Genomic DNA, 19601 nt, shown 5'->3' on the forward strand with positions numbered 1-19601 from the left:
TAAAATCCATAAGCTTAAAGTTCAAAAAATTACTAACGACAGATTCATAGACAACTTAAAGAACTAAAATTCTATTATAAAATTATCAAGCTTGTTAGCACAAACTTCAAGTCTGGACCATCCTTTGTTCTTATTGATGCTATTCATATGAAAAGTGAAGAAAAAAAATGTGAACAACACAGTAAGTAAACCTTATACTTCTTACTAGTTTTTAAATTTACAAGTAAACCTTATGCTCCTTACTAGTTTTCAAACTTGTAAGTAGATCTTACAATTTTTTTTCAAATTATCATATTTTTCGTGCATATGATTTTGTCGATAAAGATATCATATTTTTCTTAAAATTATATATCAGCATATATATTATGAAAAGCATGCTTTATTATGAGAAATAGCTCCATAAATATTTTAATGATAACTTATTTATGAGATATGAATCTAATCATGTCATTAGTGTTTTTCATCTACTTATGTGTATATTTTAAGAAAAAGATATAAGTATTTTAAACGCTCTCAAATAGCTATGTATTACCAACCCCTTATAATTGGAGAAGATTGACACCCAGAGCTAGCATCCATACGAAACACGGCCCTGCTAGTGGGTATAAAGTTGGTATATGAAACATGAATTATTGTCGATTATGAAACATGGCCCTGATACGGGTATAAAATGATTGTAGTACGAATATCTATGATAATATTTTGAACTCTGATGTGGCTAAATGGCAGAAGAATGATTTACAAATTTATTTGCAATATAAACTTGAAATTATATTTATGAAAGATTGATATTTGTTCATGCATGATTTGCTTTGTGATTTATTTTAATATATTATACTATAAAATATTTTATTTTTGCAATATATATTATTTTATTTAAAATGATATATTAACATAAAAAAACTTATATTTGATCCAGTAAGGTAGTATAAGGTTTACTTACTCAGCTGTGTCCTTTACATATTTTTTTTTCTTTTTATTTTTCAAATGAATAGAATCAGTAGAAACGAAGGATGATTCAGGCTTGAAGTTTGTGCTAGCAAGTTTGACGATTTTTATAGCAAAATTTTAATTCTTTAACTTGGCTATATATTTTAGTTAGTAATTTTTTGAATTTTAAGGTTATGGGTTTTGGATATTTAAATTTGAATTTAGTCGCTCTGAACCATTCTTATTTATTTATTTAATAGATAATGCAATTAATTTTTTTTATTATATTTTATTTATGATGGGTTTGCATTATTCTGCTATATTTCTATTTGAGGTCTATTTGTATGCCGAATGTTATTGTTGGTGTTGCGTTACGATGGGCAGTACCTATCGATCTTGATAATATGGATGTGCTATATCCCAGATTTGGGGGGAGTAGCCACGTAACATGGAGTGATAAGATGAGGGCTTGAGAATCGGAACAAACACCTATCAAAGAAAGGCATGATGTTGGGATAAGCTTGGTTCAAGGTAATCTGTCTCCAACAAATCTAAAAAATTCAGCCAATAACTAGCTGCTGTTTCAACCAAGTACTTGCGAAGTCGGTGCGTGAGTCAAGATGGAATTGACCCCTCCTGGTGACAGGAGATAATGCCCTTGTATTCAATTTAGCAAAATCTTGGCCAGGATAATTCTTGTGAGGAGTCACGAGATTTGTAAAGTTGGAACATATTTTTGGATGCACTAATTAAAGAGTTGACAGAACTCTGAAATCATTCTAGGCATTTGGAGTCATAGGGATTAATTATATGGTAATCATAGTCCAAGGGTTCCAGAATATTGCATTGCAATTATTCGGCCTATCCGAATGTCGAGTACCCTTGCTAGATGGTCACTTTGATTACTATAGAAAGTCGTTCTTATGCTACCGGCTTAAGTTCGAACCTATGAGGTCACATGCATAGAAGTTTCTAGGTTGATCAAATGGCTAATCAACGATTAAGAAACGTCCAGGGGTACATCGGTCAATTCGATTAACAAATTACCCTAAGCAAAAATTACAGTAAAATAATTATTAAATTATTGAAAGATTAATTAGCAATTAGATTGCTAATGAACTCAATTGATTGAATGATTGAGCTTAGGTTAAGCCAAATTGAATAAGATTCAATTTGGGCTTCATCAGGGTCTGACCTAATTAGATTGGGTTCGATCCGAGTAGATTGGGCTCGGCCCAATTAATCGAACTTGATCAAATTAGATTGGGCTTGACCCGAGCCTATTAAAAGTCCTTATTTGATAAGGATTCTAAGCTCAAAAATTCAGAAATTAATAAGAAGAAGAATCTCTAAATTTTAGGACCCTAGCTTTTTTTTTTTAAGAAGAAAGATACCTCATCCTTATCCCTAAAATTAGTGATGCCTCTCTTCTTTATTTTTGGCCAATTTTAGGTGTGAGGAAAGAGGAGACGTGGGGCTATTTTCTGAAGAAATATGGCACCACAAACCTTCCTAAAGAGATTAGGATGAAATCCCTAATTTGTAGGGATGTATGGCGCAAAAAGAGAAGGTGGCGTGTGGCTGAAGTTGGGGTGCATGAACCCCTAATTTTTAGGGAATCAAAGTGCACCAAAAAGAGGGATAATCATCTCCTCTTAGCTACCATATTTTATAAAATTTTTGGGATTTTTATCAGCCAAAATTCATTGTCTAAATGAGGTGTGAGGCGTGGGGGTCTTTTGGCTATAAAAGGACACCCACGCCTATGGTTTGGGGGTGAAAATTTTTTGAGAGACCTAGAGATTTTAAAAAATTCTGAAACTGGCCACCTCCCCTCTTCTCCTTTCTCTCCTTCATCTCCATCCTTCGTCCCTTCAAAGAAAAATCAAAGGTTGAGTGCTTCGAAGGAAAAAGGATCAGCCATTGTAGCACCTCTGCGCGAGCTAGCACTCCTACGGAGGAAGATCTTCCTAGAGCTTCACGTGGACTATCCGTAGAAGCCGGATACGTGTGCGGCCATAGAAGGTGATCAAGGCATTATCAAAGTCCTCAAAGTAAAAAAGGTATGAGATCTGATCTCATTAGAAATTAGGATTAGAAATCAACTAGGTTTCTGAAATTCTACATGACTACATGTTAGACATAGAATCATGCATACTTATTTAGGATAAATGTTTAAAATTTTGGATCTATTTTTGTTGTAGAGATATGATCTCTAGCATGTATAAAAATTAAATAGTTTAATTCATGCTTCTGCTGTAAAATTTATAAAACTATATGCATGCGACCACTAGGATTTCTAATAGTGGTATCAGAGCCATAGGTTCAAAGTAGTTTAAAACAAGTTTTCTAATCCTAATAGTCAAGTAATCCAATTGGAATGATCACCAGGCCATTTGGTCATAGGAGAAAGAAGGGTTCATAATCCTCTTTTTCCATTCAATGAGATCTCTTATGGCGTGTAGGGGTGCTATTGTGATCCAATACTTGAAGATGAACTACAAAAAGAAGATTGAAAGTAATTTTAATCTTTGTAATTAAATCTGAAATCATAGATATGTTTAGATTAGATTTAAAAGGGATTTATGATTGATTTAATTGTTGTTTTTAAATGTGAAATCAAATCTGAAAAAATTAGATGTATATGATGTATGTTGTTTAGATTAAATTCATGTTAGTTTGTATATATGATATATGAACATAAACCAAATAAGATTTAAACATTAATTAAATCTGAAATCAGTATGTTTAATTGACAAACTCAGATCTGAAAATAAGTTTTAAGAACAAAAAGTTTGTAATTAACATGTAATTCAAGAATTATACAATGATCTGAAATTTTTCATAAACCTGCACTTAATTGAGAATTAAGTGATCTAGAATTGTGAATTGGAATCTAATTGACATTGCATAAATCATGGGAGTTTTTGGGTTAGCTCAAATCAAGTTTTAATGAACTGGGTTAGACCTAGGGATAAAATCAAAGATGGACTAATTGGAGGAATTGATCAAATCTAACTAAGTAGTAATTAGATTAGGTCAAGGATACTCAAATCAAATACAATAGTTGTACTTGATCAAGTCCATATTTTTGATTAGACCAAATGGAACTTGATTGAGGCTCAGTGGTTGAGCCCGAGTTATTAGGATGGTCAAAATCAAAATTGATTAACCAGTCGGTGTCTAAGATAAGTTTGGCAGTTTTGACCAGTGATTTTTAATTAGGAGCTACTCGCACTGATTCATCTTTGTCGAGTTAATGGCATATCCCTCCCACCGATCTTACTTACCTGGCTGACTTGGTCAATTATTTTTTCTTAGATTACTTAATGATTCGAGTTGACCTATGCCTGTAAGAAAAATCAGTGTGACTTATCTAGGTGCCTAAGAACCGAGTTGAATCTAGTTCATTTTTAATCTGACTTGGTGAAGTCAGTGGGAGGATCAAGATTAACCGGTTCTTCTTTTCTCTTCTCTCTATTAAATCAAATCCTCTAAAGTTATTAGGTCCCTAAAATGAAATAGTTATAGAGATAAATAGCTCAAAGCCTCCCATTAAGTTGAATGATAATGGGTCCAATGGTTCGATAATCATTGGAGGCGCCATATGCCTGGTGCTTATCGGCCATTGGAATTATCATCCATAATATGATGATTCAATTGTTCTCTCTAATAGGTAATCAGGTTAGCCGAGCCACACTCGAGTCTGGCTATTTGTTAGTGAGTTACATTGAATTTTGTCATGTTAATGGTTGGACCTAACTAGGACTTTCAGTGGAGGCGCCACACACCTGCTGAAGAGGTGCCTAGGGCAAAAATAATACTAGAAATTGTTTAGATGAAACAACTGATTAAGAACCTACCCATTGATGCACATGGGTTAGCCGAGTCACACTCGAGCCCATATGCGATCATGTGGATTCTAGTGCCCACTAAAGAATTTGGAAAATTCTTCAAATTGAATGTAGGGGTTAACAATTTGTATAAAATAATAGGAGAACCTTTAGACTAAAGTCCAAGTCTCTGGGTCTAATTAATTCATATACTAATAAGGTTCATGATTTTTCTTTATGCCGAAATGGCCACAAAATTGTCGCTCTGATCCCTGTTAGATAGCGACAAGCTGACATGACCAAACTCTAACAACGGGATTAGAAAGCTTAAAATAGTCTTAGAGCACGAATGGACTGTACGTTTTGACAGATCCGGCACCTAAGCAGCCTGCACCCAATGCCTGAAGAACGGTCCGAGAAATTTATTAGAAATGGCTCAATGATCGAGTCACAGTCTGGTGTATTATTCTGGTTGCGATGAGCGATGAGTTCAATCGTAGATTCGAGAACGCTCAGCCCGAAGATATGCTTCAAATGTTGAATGAATCTTTTGGCATTCCCGACGACGTTGAAAGGCATAAGACGACTTCTACCATTTTCAGTGCCCGAATGAAGGATGGGGCTTCAGTTACTGATCACGTATTGTACATGATCGAGTTAATTGAGCGCCTAAAAACTTTCGAATTTCTCCTGCACGATCAACTGGGGAAGGATACATTCTGAATTGCCTCCCAGGATCTTATCGCTCACTCCTTACTCATTATAGAATGACAAAGCCTGCAGTTAATTACCACGGATTGCTAGGATTACTGCAGACCTTTAAGAAGGACCATCAGCTCCAAAAGGAGTTGGTGCATGTCGTGGGAGGATCATCGGGAGGGCGTTGTCCCTTTAAGAAAGAAAAGAAGAAGAAAAATAAGAACAATAAAGTGCAACGTGCTAGGACATCTAGGCAGAGTTAGACCAAGAAGAAAGCTGACCAAAGTAAGGTAAAATGCTTCTACTACAAGAAGCAGGGGCATTAGAAGAGGAACTGTCCTCAGTACATTGCCTCACTTGATTCGAACAGACCTAGCAAGAGAAAAGAACAATCGGTTGCTGATCAAGGTACTTATATGATAACACCTTTTAATTTCTCCATTTGTGATAATTCGACCTGGGTATTAGATACTGGAAGTCCGTTTAACATATGCAATTCGTTGCAGGGACTTCAAGTCAATGAGAGATTTGGAGACAGCAAAAGATTTCTGAACGTTGGAGATGGAAGATCAGTTCCAATTCTAGCTTTAGGAACTCTAAAATTAGTTTTCAATTCTCATATAATTGTCTTGACTGATTGTCACTTTTGTCCGATGTTTTTATTGAATATTATTTCTGTAGGCCTTTTGGCCAAGAATGGTTATGAAATTTCAATAAAGAAGAGTTATTGTGATATCATTATGAATGATGTTATTATAATAAATGAACAATTGAGTAATGGTATTTACATGTTATCGCAATATGTTAATATAATGTACACGTTAAGTAAGTACTCTAGAATAGATAGTGTCTCCGACGTCTACCTTTGGCATTGTAGGCTAGGTCACATTAACAAGAAAAGGATAAACATGTTAGCTCAAGAGGGTATCCTCAATGTTGATGATTGTAAATCATTGACCACCTGTGTATTCTATCTTCTTAGAAATATGACCAAGTCACATTTTACTGAAAAAGGTGAAGGAGCCAACGATATATTGAGCCTTGTACATTCAGATGTATGTGAGCCAATGAGCACAAAATCTAGAGGTGGATATTCTTATTTCATTACGTTTATAGACGACCTATCTAGGTATTGGTATATCTATCTTATGAGACATAAGTCTGAATCGTTTGAAATGTTCAAATTATTCCGTAATAAAGTAGAGAAACAAACTGGGAAGAGTATTAAAACTCTTCGGTCAGACCGAGGAGGTAAATACCTCACCAGTGAGTTTATGACATATCTTAGAGAGAATGGGATCCTCTCTCAGTGACTTCTCCTGGTACACCTCAATATAATGGAGTGTCAGAAAGAAGAAATCGAACCTTATTAGATATGGTTCGATCCATGATGGGATATGCTAGTTTGTCAATCTCCTTATAGGGATATGCGCTCGAAACAGCTTCCTATATGTTGCCCAGATAGACAACCCAAGAGGGGGGGTGAATTGGGTTTTAAAATAATTTTGCAATTAAAACGTTTGTGGATGACTAATTAATACTTTTGCAAGATGATTAATTAGTTGCTATGTGCTGTGAGTGAAATGAGAGTGAGAGAGAGAGACACAAGCAATCACAAACACAATCTTTATAGTGGTTCGGAGCTAACCCTTGCTCCTACGTCCACTCCCCAAGTCTCACTTGGGAATTCACTATAACCCCTTGGATTACAGCCGGTTGTTTTACAAACTCACAACCCAACTTGTTGTTTTACAAGCTCACAACAAACTCGGTCGGTTTTTCCAGGCTCACCGACTAAAACCACCCCGATTGTTTTTCCGGGATCACAATCGAACCCTTACACGTTGGTTTTACCCTCGGCTCACCAACCAACCTCTACACTCTTGATTCAATCTCCTGATTGAATCAAGCAAAGACAAGATGGAAAGAACAAGGACAAATAGAAAAACAGAGCTTCTAAAAAATAGATATACATCAATATAAACTAGAGAGAAGTTAAGAGCCCTCAAACACGTTTGAGTTGGAGTAGAGTAGGGCTTCTTGAACTGTGAGTCTCCTCTTGAATGTCTGGTCCACTTGAAGGCAGGAGGAGACTTCTTTAAATGCTGGGAAGAGGTAGCTGGATGGAGTTAATGGCGCTCTTCCTTTTTTTCTGTTGAAAACCAGTTGGCAGAGATAGGATGCTTGATTTCTTTGAGTGGAATAGTGCTTCTCTGCCTTGCTACAGTCCTCTGTGGCTATTTAAGCCATCCCCCATGGAAACTAGCCGTTAGACACCTTTTTCTGCCCGTTCTGCACACTCTGCACATCCTGACAATATGTCCGTTGGGGTCGGAGTCGACTCGCGCGATCTGGAGTCGACTCGGCTGTAGCGGGAGTCGACTCATGCTTTTCTGGAGTCGGCTCGGCAACTGTTCCGGATTTGAATTAAAGTGACCTCCGCGACTGGGAGTCGACTCGACTTAACCCGGAGTCGACTCGCCAACTTCTGGAGCTGTCTTGCCATTTTCGGAGTCGGCTCATCCCATGAAGTCCATGGAGCTAATTTTTCAACTTGGCCCACTCGAGTCGACTCGACAATCCTGGGAGTCGACTCGGCGCTCAGAGCCCGAACTCCCGATCTTCTGTCTTTTGGCTCGTCCAGTCTTGGAGTCGACTCGAACTGTTCCAGAGTCGACTCGGCTCTCAGTTTCCGAAACACAGCCTTCTGCCTTTTTGATGTAGCGCTGCCTTGGAGTCGACTCGAGCTGTCTGGGAGTCGACTCGGCTCCCAGAGACAATAATTCGGTCTTCTGTCTTTTTGGGGTCGCGCTGTCTCGGAGTCGACTCGCGCATTGCGGGAGTCGACTCGGATCTCAGAGTCCGAAAACTGCTCTCTGACTTTTGCCTTGTGTACCACTGAGAGTCGACCTGCCAACCATCGGAGTCGACTCGCGTTCCACAGGAGTCGACTCGAATCTCAGGGTCGAAAATCGCTCTCTGATTTTTCTGTCTGTAACTCCTTGGAGTCGACTCGGTAATCATCGGAGTCGACTCGCGCACTTCAGGAGTCGACTCGCTGACAGGTTTTGAGTTGAGTCTTTCTGTTCGTCTGTCAGTTCTCAGTCGGAGTCGACTCGTAATGATTCGGAGTCGACTCGAGCCCGTGCCAGTGATTCTGATACGCTTGGAGTCGACTCGTAATATCCCGGAGTCGACTCGAGTCTCAGACTTTGGTTCAAACTGACTTCTTAACTTATCCAAAATATCTTGAACCAAGTCTAGAAATACTTAGACAAGATTTTCACTGAAACACTCAATTGAATTCATTAGTAAACAAAAGATATACTCAAATGCTTTGAGCTCATCAAAATCAAATAGGGTTTTAATCAATCACTCCACAATCTTCTCCTTTTTGATGATGACAAAACATTGAGTATATGTAAAGTGAATTGCTCAATAAACAAGGAAATGAAATCTATAAATGAATTCAAGTGTCTGGTTTTTTAATTTATCCAAACTTGAAAGGTGTGAAACAATAAATTTTGGAGTTAAAGCTCCCCCTTTCATTTGGAATTATATAAGCCTTCATGTCATGCACTCAATTGTTTATCTTATATATATTTAATGATTTGACTTTCTTAAAAATTCAGATTCTCCCCCTCAACATATGCATTCTACTTTGTTTTGATTCTCTAAATTTCCTTTTAATGCATTAAAGTTTTTGAACTGAAATTTTTAGTTTTTAGAGGAAAAATCTGTCAATTTGTTCTTGAGTAGGATTCAACTAATCTCCGAATATTCCTTGAATAGATTCTGGAGATTACTCCATTAGGAGCCCCAACAGAGAGATAATGAGCCTCGAGGTACCAAATCCACTAAGAACAAATTATGTTTTAATTTTTGATTTCTTTTATGTTGATTCCATTTACATATCTATTAAATATTTCTCTCCCTTTTTGTCATCGTATCAAAAAGAAAGTGAGTATAACACTCAATCATTTAGAGAGCAAATTGCACAAAATTGAAGAAAATATGTCTACTCATTGTATTGATGTGTATGTAAATACATTTGTGAATACAATAAGTAAAGCAAAAAGAATACATGTCAAAATACAAAAAGATATCTAAGGCTTCCTCGAGGAGGATGCGGCTCCCCGGGGCATGCGCTCTGTAAGTAGTGTGACTGCATTGGTGACGTGCTCGAGCTGTCGGATAATGGCCGAGGTGGCCCTGCTATGTGTCGTATCAAGCTCGGTCACCGACTGCTGAAGTGTGTCAAGCTTGGCGATGAGCACATTCGCCAAGCGCTCGGCCCCCTGGGTAGTGGTTCCCATGTCGTGTCGCATGTCATCGCGCATCTTCCGAGTGGTGCTCGTGACATCGCTCATACTGGAGAACTGGGCCTGAATCAAGCTCCTGACGTTGTAGATCTCTTCCCGCACATGGGCTGTCATCTCAGTCACGGCTGACAGGGAAGGGACCAACGCTGAAAAAGGTGCAGGAGAGGGAGCAGTCACTGTACCTCGGAGCTCCCTAAGCAGGTCGTCCCGGAGATCTCTAACTATCTCCTGCCGCAACTCCCGGAACTGCTCAGGAGAGATCCGGACCTCCATGGGCTGAGTAGGTGGAGCTGAGGAGGAGGGTCCGGCAGAGGTGGTGGGAGCAGAGGTGGAAGGAAAGGTAGGATAGTCTGAGTCTGGGTCAGGACTGGGGGAATGTCTGGTGGTATGTGTGGAGGTGGATGATTTCCTAACCCAGGTTCCCTCGACCTTCCGAAACCCCATCCTGTGTAAGGTTTCCGGACGCATGCGATCTGTCCATCGCAATGCGCGAGAGGGTTCCCCCTCAGGAATGGGAATCTCGGCCTCCCTAAACAGAAGAGTGAACATCATGCCATAGGGGAGGGTGAGCCTAGGTCTATCTAGTGGCTCACATAGGTATCTAGACATCATCTTGGAAAAGTTGATTGGGGTGTCCTGGAGGATGTAGAACATAAGAGCTAGGTCTCTCTCAGATACAAAATCGAAGCGGCCTTCGGGAAGAGGGACCTAGAGATGATACTCAAGAGGAGTCGCATCTCAACTGAAAGTGAGCTAGCGGACACCTCATCTAAGGGGGACCGAGGTGGATGTCCTAGAATGGCCGTAAGGGCCTCAGTCCTATCCTCGGGGTGTGTAGGAGCCACCCCTACTTGTGGAAGATGGAGGACCTGAGCAATGATATCCTCCGAAATGAACAATGGGACACCGGCTACCGTGCCCTCGATACCCCCATCGCCCCTATGTACAGTACCGTAGAACTCCCTAACTAGGCCAGGGTATGTGGGGAGATCTAGGAAACAAAAATACTCTAAGCCCTGGGCCGGTCTCTCTCCTATAGTAAAGCCCTCCTGGGAGAGATAGTCGAAATCGACGTATCTCCCGGTGGAGACCGCTTTCCCGGCGCACGGCCTCGAGGGAACCTCCCTCGGCGGGGAACGAGCCGGAGGTTGTGGCCTCGCAGGATCGTTCCGAGCCTTGGAACGCCGCTCGGCACCGGTCGCGGGTTGGGGTCTCTTCCGGACAACGGCTTTACGAGGCATTTTGACCTAGGGAAGAGGAAGGAACCTAAAGAAACGAGGAAGATGGACGGGAAAAACCTTAAGGTCGGCCGGAGACGCTCTAGGAGTCGGCTCTAGGGCTTGTGAACAGTGGCGGCGGTGAATAGAAGTGTTGAGTAAACGATGAAGTTAGGGTTAAAAAATCGGATCCCGACTGCGAGTCGACTCCTCTGAGTCGCGAGTCGACTCGACCTCGAGTCGACTCCAAAGTATGCGCGAGTCGACTCTCCTTATGCGCCTATTGACCTCGAGTCGACTCCCGACTGTATGCGAGTCGACTCCCCGTTACGAGCCGACTCTGAAACTTGCTCGAGTCGTCTCGAACTCTGGCACGCACCTAAAAATCATGCTATGTTCGTGCCGAATGAGAGAAAATCACTAAGTTATGATTTGATTTGATGATCATTGTAAAGAAACTCTAAATTAGCCACAATCTAATCATCAAAATCAATGAACTAGTGGAAAATACCACTAGGATGGATCAATCACTCCCAATCCCCTCCTAAGCACACTAAATCTCTCTTCACTTAAGGGTTTTGTAAAAATGTCAGCTAATTGATCATCAGTGCAAACAAATTGAAGTATCACATCACCATTCAGTACATGATCTCTTATGAAGTGATGTCTTATCTCAATATGTTTAGTTCTTGAATGCTGAATTGGATTTTTAGTTAGGTTAATGGCACTTGTATTATCACAATTAATGAGAATTTTATCTTGTTTAATGCCATAGTCTTCCAATTGTTGTTTGATCCACAAGATTTGAGCACAACAACTCCCAGCTGCAACATATTCAGCTTCAGCAGTAGATAATGCAACCGAGTTTTGTTTCTTGCTAAACCATGAGATTAAGTTTTCTCCAAGGAATTGACATGACCCGCTGGTGCTTTTTCTATCAAGTTTATATCCAGCAAAGTCTGAATCTGTGTATCCTATTAAGTTTAGGCTAGATTCTTTAGAATACCATAACCCTATATTTTTTGTTCCTATTAGGTATTTAAAGATTCTCTTGACTGCAATTAGATGAGATTCCTTAGGATTAGACTGATATCTAGCACTCATGCAAACACTAAACATGATATCAGGTCTACTTGCAGTAAGATACAATAAAGATCCTATCATACCTCTATATAGTTTCTGATCTACAGATTTACCTGATTCATCTTGGTCTAATTTGCATGATGAGCTCATGGGGGTGCTGATTGACTTGTTCCCCTCCATATCAAACTTCTTAAGCATCTCCTTGATGTATTTAGCTTGATTGATGAAGATGCCTTCTTCAGATTGTTTGATTTGAAGCCCGAGGAAATAATTCAGCTCTCCCATCATGCTCATTTCAAATTCACTCTGCATCAAGTCAGCAAATTTTTCGCAGAGGCGATTGTTAGTAGCACCGAAAATAATATCATCAACATAAATCTGCACTAACAACATATCTTTGTTTTTCTTCTTTAGAAACAATGTTGTATCTACATTACCCCTAGAAAACTCATGTTCTAATAGAAATTTGCTAAGCCTCTCATACCATGCTCTAGGTGCTTGTTTCAAACCATAAAGTGCCTTGTTCAATTTATATACATGATTAGGGTATTGATGATTTTCAAAACTAGGAGGTTGTTCTACATATACCTCCTCATTAATATACCCATTTAAGAATGCACTTTTTACATCCATTTGAAATAATTTGAAGTCCTTAGAGCATGCAAATGCTAGTAAAAGTCTAATTGCCTCAAGTCTAGCTACAGGAGCAAAGGTTTCATCAAAATCTATACCTTCTTCTTGATTATAACCCTTTGCTACTAGTCTAGCCTTATTCCTTATTACAATTCCATTTTCATCAAGTTTATTTTTATAAATCCATTTGGTACCTATAATTGAATATTCAGTAGGTCTTTCAACTAGATTCCATACTTTGTTTCTAGTAAATTGGTTTAATTCTTCTTGCATTGCATTTATCCAATTTACATCTTTTTCGGCTTCTTCTATGTGTTTGGGCTCAAAATGTGAAACGAAAGCTAGATGATTGTTTAAGTTCCTAAGAGATGCTCTAGTCCTAACAGGTTGAGATGGATCATCTAGAATTAATTTCTTAGGATGCCCGTGAGCAAACCTCCAAGCCTTAGTCAGCCCATGATCCATAATAACCTCTTGGCTTGATGATGCATTTCCAATTAATTTTTGATTATCATCTTGTAATATTATCTCATCTATCTTCTCTTCAAGAATTTCACCATCATCATCAAAATTAACTCTCTTGCTAGAAGAGATATCACTAAAATCATCAAAAACAACATGTATGGATTCTTCTATAACTAGGGTTCTTTTATTAAAGATTCTATAGGCTTTACTAGTTGTGGAGTACCCCAAGAATATACCCTCATCAGATTTAGAGTCAAATTTTCCTAGATTATCTTTTCCATTATTATGAACAAAACACTTACATCCAAAAATATGAAAATAGTTCACTTTTGGTTTTCTGTTTTTCCAAAGTTCATAAGGTGTTTTCTTTATGATGGGTCTTAATAAAACTCTATTTAATATATGACAAGAAGTATTGACGGCTTCTTCCCAAAAGTACTTAGGGAGGTTACTTTCACACAACATAGTTCTAGCCATTTCCTCTAGAGTTCTATTTTTTCTCTCCACAACTCCATTTTGTTGTGGTGTCCTAGGTGCAGAAAAATTGTGTGTTATCCCCTTTTTACTACAAAACTCATCAAATAAATGATTTTCAAATTCGGTACCATGGTCACTTCTAATAGCTATTACTGAAGTATCTCTAGCATTTGTTACTTCTTTATGAAATTTCTTGAAAATTAAAAATGCTTGATCCTTATGGCCTAAGAACATGACCCAAGTATATCTAGAATAATCATCTACGATAACTAGACCATATTTATTTCCATCTAGACTTGTGGTTCTAGTTGGTCCGAATAGGTCCATGTGTAGTAGTTCTAGAGGTCTAGAGGTAGAGACACAATTTATAGATTTAAAGAAGTTCCTTGATTGTTTGCCAAATTGACATGCTTCACATATTTTATTCTTTTCAAACTTTAATTTTGGCAAACCTATCACAGAATCTCTTTTAACTAGTTTAGATATGGTGTCCATGCTTGCATGACCTAACTTACGGTGCCATAACCAACTAGCATCATTATCCTTAGTTTCATTAACAACTAAACATGGGTTGTATTTGGCAAGATCCTCAAGGTCTACAACATACACATTTCCACGTCTTATTCCTTTAAAAACTAAACTATTGTCATTTGGGTTTGTTATGATGCATAGTGATGGTTTAAACATAACATTATAACCTCTATCACATAATTGACTAATGCTTAATAAATTATGCTTAAGACCATCAACATATCGAACATTATCAATAAAAGTTGAAGGAATAATTTGTACTTTACCTATACCAATGATGTGACCTTGGTTATTGTCTCCAAAGGTCACAACACCTCCCTTCTTAGCTTCAAGGGTGAAGAATTGATCCTTGTCACCCGTCATGTGTCTTAAGCAGCCACTATCCAAGTACCAACAATTTTTGTCGACCTTGGCTGCAAGACACTCCTACACAAGCAAATCATATAATCTTAGGTACCCAAGTTTTCTTGGGCCCTTCATGGTTAGTAATGTTGGTTCCTTTTGAAACCCAAACCCTCTTAATTTTTCTTTTAGTTTTTCCTTTCCTATAATTACACACATTTGCTTTATGTCCTAAAGTTCCACAACAAAAGCAGGTTATTTTCTTAGTTTTACTTTTCCCTGCTTTAACAAAGAAGTTACTAAGAAGTTTTTGCTTATGTTTAGGTTTATACCCTAAACCCGCTCTATTGAATACCGCTCGTTGACTATTAAGTATCATATTCAATTTTTCAGAACTATATGTAAATTTTTCAACCAAGGGTTTGTATTTTTCAAGTTCTTTAGTTAGTGTTTGTTTTTCTGCTTTTAGATCATTTAGTTCTTTTGTGAGACTCTCATTTATATGTTTATTGTTTTTGGGTTCTAATGTTTCTTTGTTCAGCCTTTCATTTTCTTTAGTTAAGGTATTATTCTTTTGTATCAAGATTTGGTTGCTTGTTTTAAGTTCTGCATTTTCTTTGATAAGAACATCTTTATCCTTAACTAATGAATCATACTTACGGAGATGAGTTTGGTTAGTTACTTTTAGTTCTTTGTTTTTAACGTTTATTGTTTTGTATTCATCCATTAATTCATTGAAAGCATCATATAATTCATCGAAAGTAAAATCTAAATGTGGTGCGGATGTTACCTCATTTTCATTGGCCATGAAGCAGAAATTGGCCTTTTCTCCTTGTTCCTCATCCGATGATGATGATGATGATGTGTCGGAGTCCGATAGGGTGGTGACAAGGGCTTTCTTCTTCTTGTACTTGCTCCCCTTCTTCAGTAAAGGACACTCAGCTCTGATTTGTCCCGGCTTCTTGCACTCATAACATCCAATCCCTTCATTTTCCCTTTCCTTACCTTTATCCTTTCGATAGAAATTTGAGGGGCCTCTCCTTTGATGAAAGGACTTCTTTTGGTTGATGAATCTTCTGAACTTACGTATGAGAAGAGCCTCATCATCCTCTCCCTCGTGATCTTCTTCTTCACTGCTGCTACTGCAAGACAAGTCTTTGTTAGATGATGTAGATTTGAGAGCTATTACCTTTTTCTTATGGGAGGACTCTTCTTCGCTGTGTTGCTTCATTGTTAGCTCGTGCGTCATTAGGGATCCAAGAAGCTCCTCAAGTGGTAGCTTGTTCAAGTCCTTGGCTTCTTGGATTGCCGTCACCTTGGCTTCCCATGACCTTGGTAGACAGCGAAGAATCTTCCTGACAAGATCACTGTTAGTATAGTTTTTGCCAAGGCTTTTTAGGCCATTGACAATGTCAGTAAATCTAGTGAACATGCAAGTGATTGTTTCATTAGAATCCATCTTAAATAGTTCATACTTATGAACCAATATGTTTATTTTGGATTCTTTGACTTGATTCGTGCCCTCATGGGTCACTTCAAGTCTATCCCAAATCTCTTTTGCAGAATTGCAAGTAGAGACTCTATTGAATTCATTCCTATCTAATGCACAGTAAAGCACATTCATTGCTTTGGAATTGAGTTGTGCCTTTCTCATGTCATGGTCATCCCAATCCTTTTCGAGTTTGGGTACAGTGACACCCTCTACATAGATGGATGGGATGTATGGTCCATTTACTACAATGGTCCACATCTCATAGTCTTGGGCTTGGATAAATATTCTCATCCTAGCCTTCCAATATGAGTAGTCGGATCCATTAAAGAATGGGGGTCTTTGGGTGGACTGACCCTCAATGTGGGAAGATCCAAATGGGGTTGTCATTTTGATCTTTTACTCTTAGGATAGAAGAGTTTAGGCTCTGATACCACTTGTTGCCCAGATAGACAACCCAAGAGGGGGGGTGAATTGGGTTTTAAAATAATTTTGCAATTAAAACGTTTGTGGATGACTAATTAATACTTTTGCAAGATGATTAATTAGTTGCTATGTGCTGTGAGTGAAATGAGAGTGAGAGAGAGAGACACAAGCAATCACAAACACAATGTTTATAGTGGTTCGGAGCTAACCCTTGCTCCTACATCCACTCCCCAAGTCTCACTTGGAAATTCACTATAACCCCTTGGATTACAGCCGGTTGTTTTACAAGCTCACAACCCAACTTGTTGTTTTACGAGCTCACAACGAACTCGGTCGGTTTTCCCAGGCTCACCGACTAGAACCACCCCGATTGTTTTCTCGGGATCACAATCGAACCCTTACACGTTGGTTTTACCCTCGGCTCACCAACCAACCTCTACACTCTTGATTCAATCCCCTGATTGAATCAAGCAAAGACAAGATGAAAAGAACAAGGACTAACAGAAAAACAGAGCTTCTAAAAAATAGATATACAGCAATATAAACTAGAGAAAAGTTAAGAGCCCTCAAACACGTTTGAGTTGGAGTAGAGTAGGGCTTCTTGAACTGTGAGTCTCCTCTTGAATGTCTGGTCCACTTGAAGGCAGAAGGAGACTTCTTTAAATGCTGGGAAGAGGTGGCTGGATGGAGTTAATGGCGCTCTTCCTTCTTTTCTGTTGAAAACCAGTTGGCAGAGATAGGATGCTTGATTTCTTTGAGTGGAATAGTGCTTCTCTGCCTTGCTACAGTCCTCTGTGGCTATTTAAGCCATCCCCCACGGAAACTAGCCGTTAGACACCTTTTTCTGCCCGTTCTGCACACTCTGCACATCCTAACAATATGTCCGTTGGGGTCGGAGTCGACTCGCGCGATCTGGAGTCGACTCGACTGTAGCGGGAGTCGACTCATGCTTTTCTGGAGTCGGCTCGGCAACTGTTCCGGATTTGAATTAAAGTGACCTCCGCGACTGGGAGTCGACTCGACTTAATCCGGAGTCGACTCGCCAACTTCTGGAGCTGTCTTGCCATTTTCGGAGTCGGCTCATCCCATGAAGTCCATGGAGCTAATTTTTCAACTTGGCCCACTCGAGTCGACTCGACAATCCTGGGAGTCGACTCGGCGCTCAGAGCCCGAACTCCCGATCTTCTATCTTTTGGCTCGTCTAGTCTTGGAGTTGACTCGAACTGTTCCGGAGTCGACTCGGCTCTCAGTTTCCGAAACACAGCCTTCTGCCTTTTTGATGTAGCGCTGCCTTGGAGTCGACTCGAGCTGTCTGGGAGTCGACTCGGCTCCCAGAGACAATAATTCGGTCTTCTGTCTTTTTGGGGTCGCGCTGTCTCGGAGTCGACTCGCGCATTGCGGGAGTCGACTCGGATCTCAGAGTCCGAAAACTGCTCTCTGACTTTTGCCTTGTGTACCACCGAGAGTCGACCTGCCAACCATCGGAGTCGACTCGCGTTCCACAGGAGTCGACTCGAATCTCAGGGTCGAAAATCGCTCTCTGACTTTTCTGTCTGTAACTCCTTGGAGTCGACTCATACTACTCCGGAGTCGACTCGCGCACTTCAGGAGTCGACTCGCTGACAGGTTTTGAGTTGAGTCTTTCTGTTCGTCTGTCAGTTCTCAGTCGGAGTCGACTCGTAATGATCCGGAGTCGACTCGAGCCCGTGCCAGTGATTCTGATACGCTTGGAGTCGACTCGTAATATCCCGGAGTCGACTCGAGTCTCAGACTTTGGTTCAAACTGACTTCTTAACTTATCCAAAATATCTTGAACCAAGTCTAGAAACACTTAGACAAGATTTTCACTGAAACACTCAATTGAATTCATTAGTAAACAAAAGATATACTCAAATGCTTTGAGCTCATCAAAATCAAATAGGGTTTTAATCAATCACTCCACACTATATTCTTAATAAAGTTCTGAGTAAGTCTGTGACTAAAACACCACATAAGATGGGATAGGGCGTAAACTGGTGCTCACTCACATTAGGGTTGGGGGTGTTCGGCCTACGTCAAACGTTTGAAAGCAGATAAAAAGGTGGAGACCTACAAAGCCCATTTGGTTGCCAAGAGATATCGTCAACATTATGGTATTGACTATGACGAAATGTTTTCTCCCGTGGCAATGCTCAAATCTATTCAGATTATGCTTGCGATGGCAGTACATTTTGATTATAAAATCTAGCAGATGGATGTGAAAACAAGTCTTCTTAAATGGATATTTGGAAGAAGATGTGTATATGATACAACCTAAAGGTTTTATATTTGTAGATGAATCAAAAGTGTGCAAGCTTCAGAAATTCATATATAGATTAAAGTAAGCTTCTTCGAGTTGGAACATACATTTTGATAAAGTGATTAGAACGTATGGCTTCATTAGGAATGAAGAAGAACCTTGCATATATAAATAGGCTAACGGTTCAGTGATTGTATTTCTTGTTTTATATGTAGATAATATTCTCTTAATCAGGAATGACATCCCTATATTACAAGGAATAAAAGTTTGACTATCATCACAATTCTCCATGAAGGATTTGGGAGAAGCATCCTACATCCTAAGGAGAAAGATCTATAAAGATTGATCTAAAAGGTTGCTTGGGTTGTCCCAATCTACGTACATAGATACCGTGCTGAAAAGGTTCAGCATGATGATTCCAAGAAAGGCTATCTTCCGATAAGCCATGGAATTCAGCTCTCTAAAAGGGATTGTCCGACAACTCTTCAAGAAAGAGAGACTATGAATAGAATTCCATATACTTCAGTAGTAGGATTTATTATGTACGCAATGACATGTATCAGACAAGATATGGCATACTCACTAGGGATAGTGAGTAGATACCAGTCTGATCCAGGTAGCAACCACTGAAAGGTTGTAAAAATCATTCTTAAGTATTTAAGAAATACTAAAGACTAGTGGCTTGTCTATCGAGATACTGACTTGAAATTAGTGGGATGCACTGATTTCAGTTTTAGTCAGATCAGGATGACAACAAAAGTGTGTTGGGTTACAACTTTACCCTTAAAAGTAGTGTTGTCTATTGGAAAAGTTCCAAGAAGCATATTGTGGCTAATTCAGTGTGCGAGGCAGAGTACATTACTGCATCCGAAGCCG

This window comes from Phoenix dactylifera, chromosome 1 (assembly GCF_009389715.1).
Source record: "Phoenix dactylifera cultivar Barhee BC4 chromosome 1, palm_55x_up_171113_PBpolish2nd_filt_p, whole genome shotgun sequence".
Taxonomy (NCBI): Eukaryota; Viridiplantae; Streptophyta; class Magnoliopsida; order Arecales; family Arecaceae; genus Phoenix; species Phoenix dactylifera.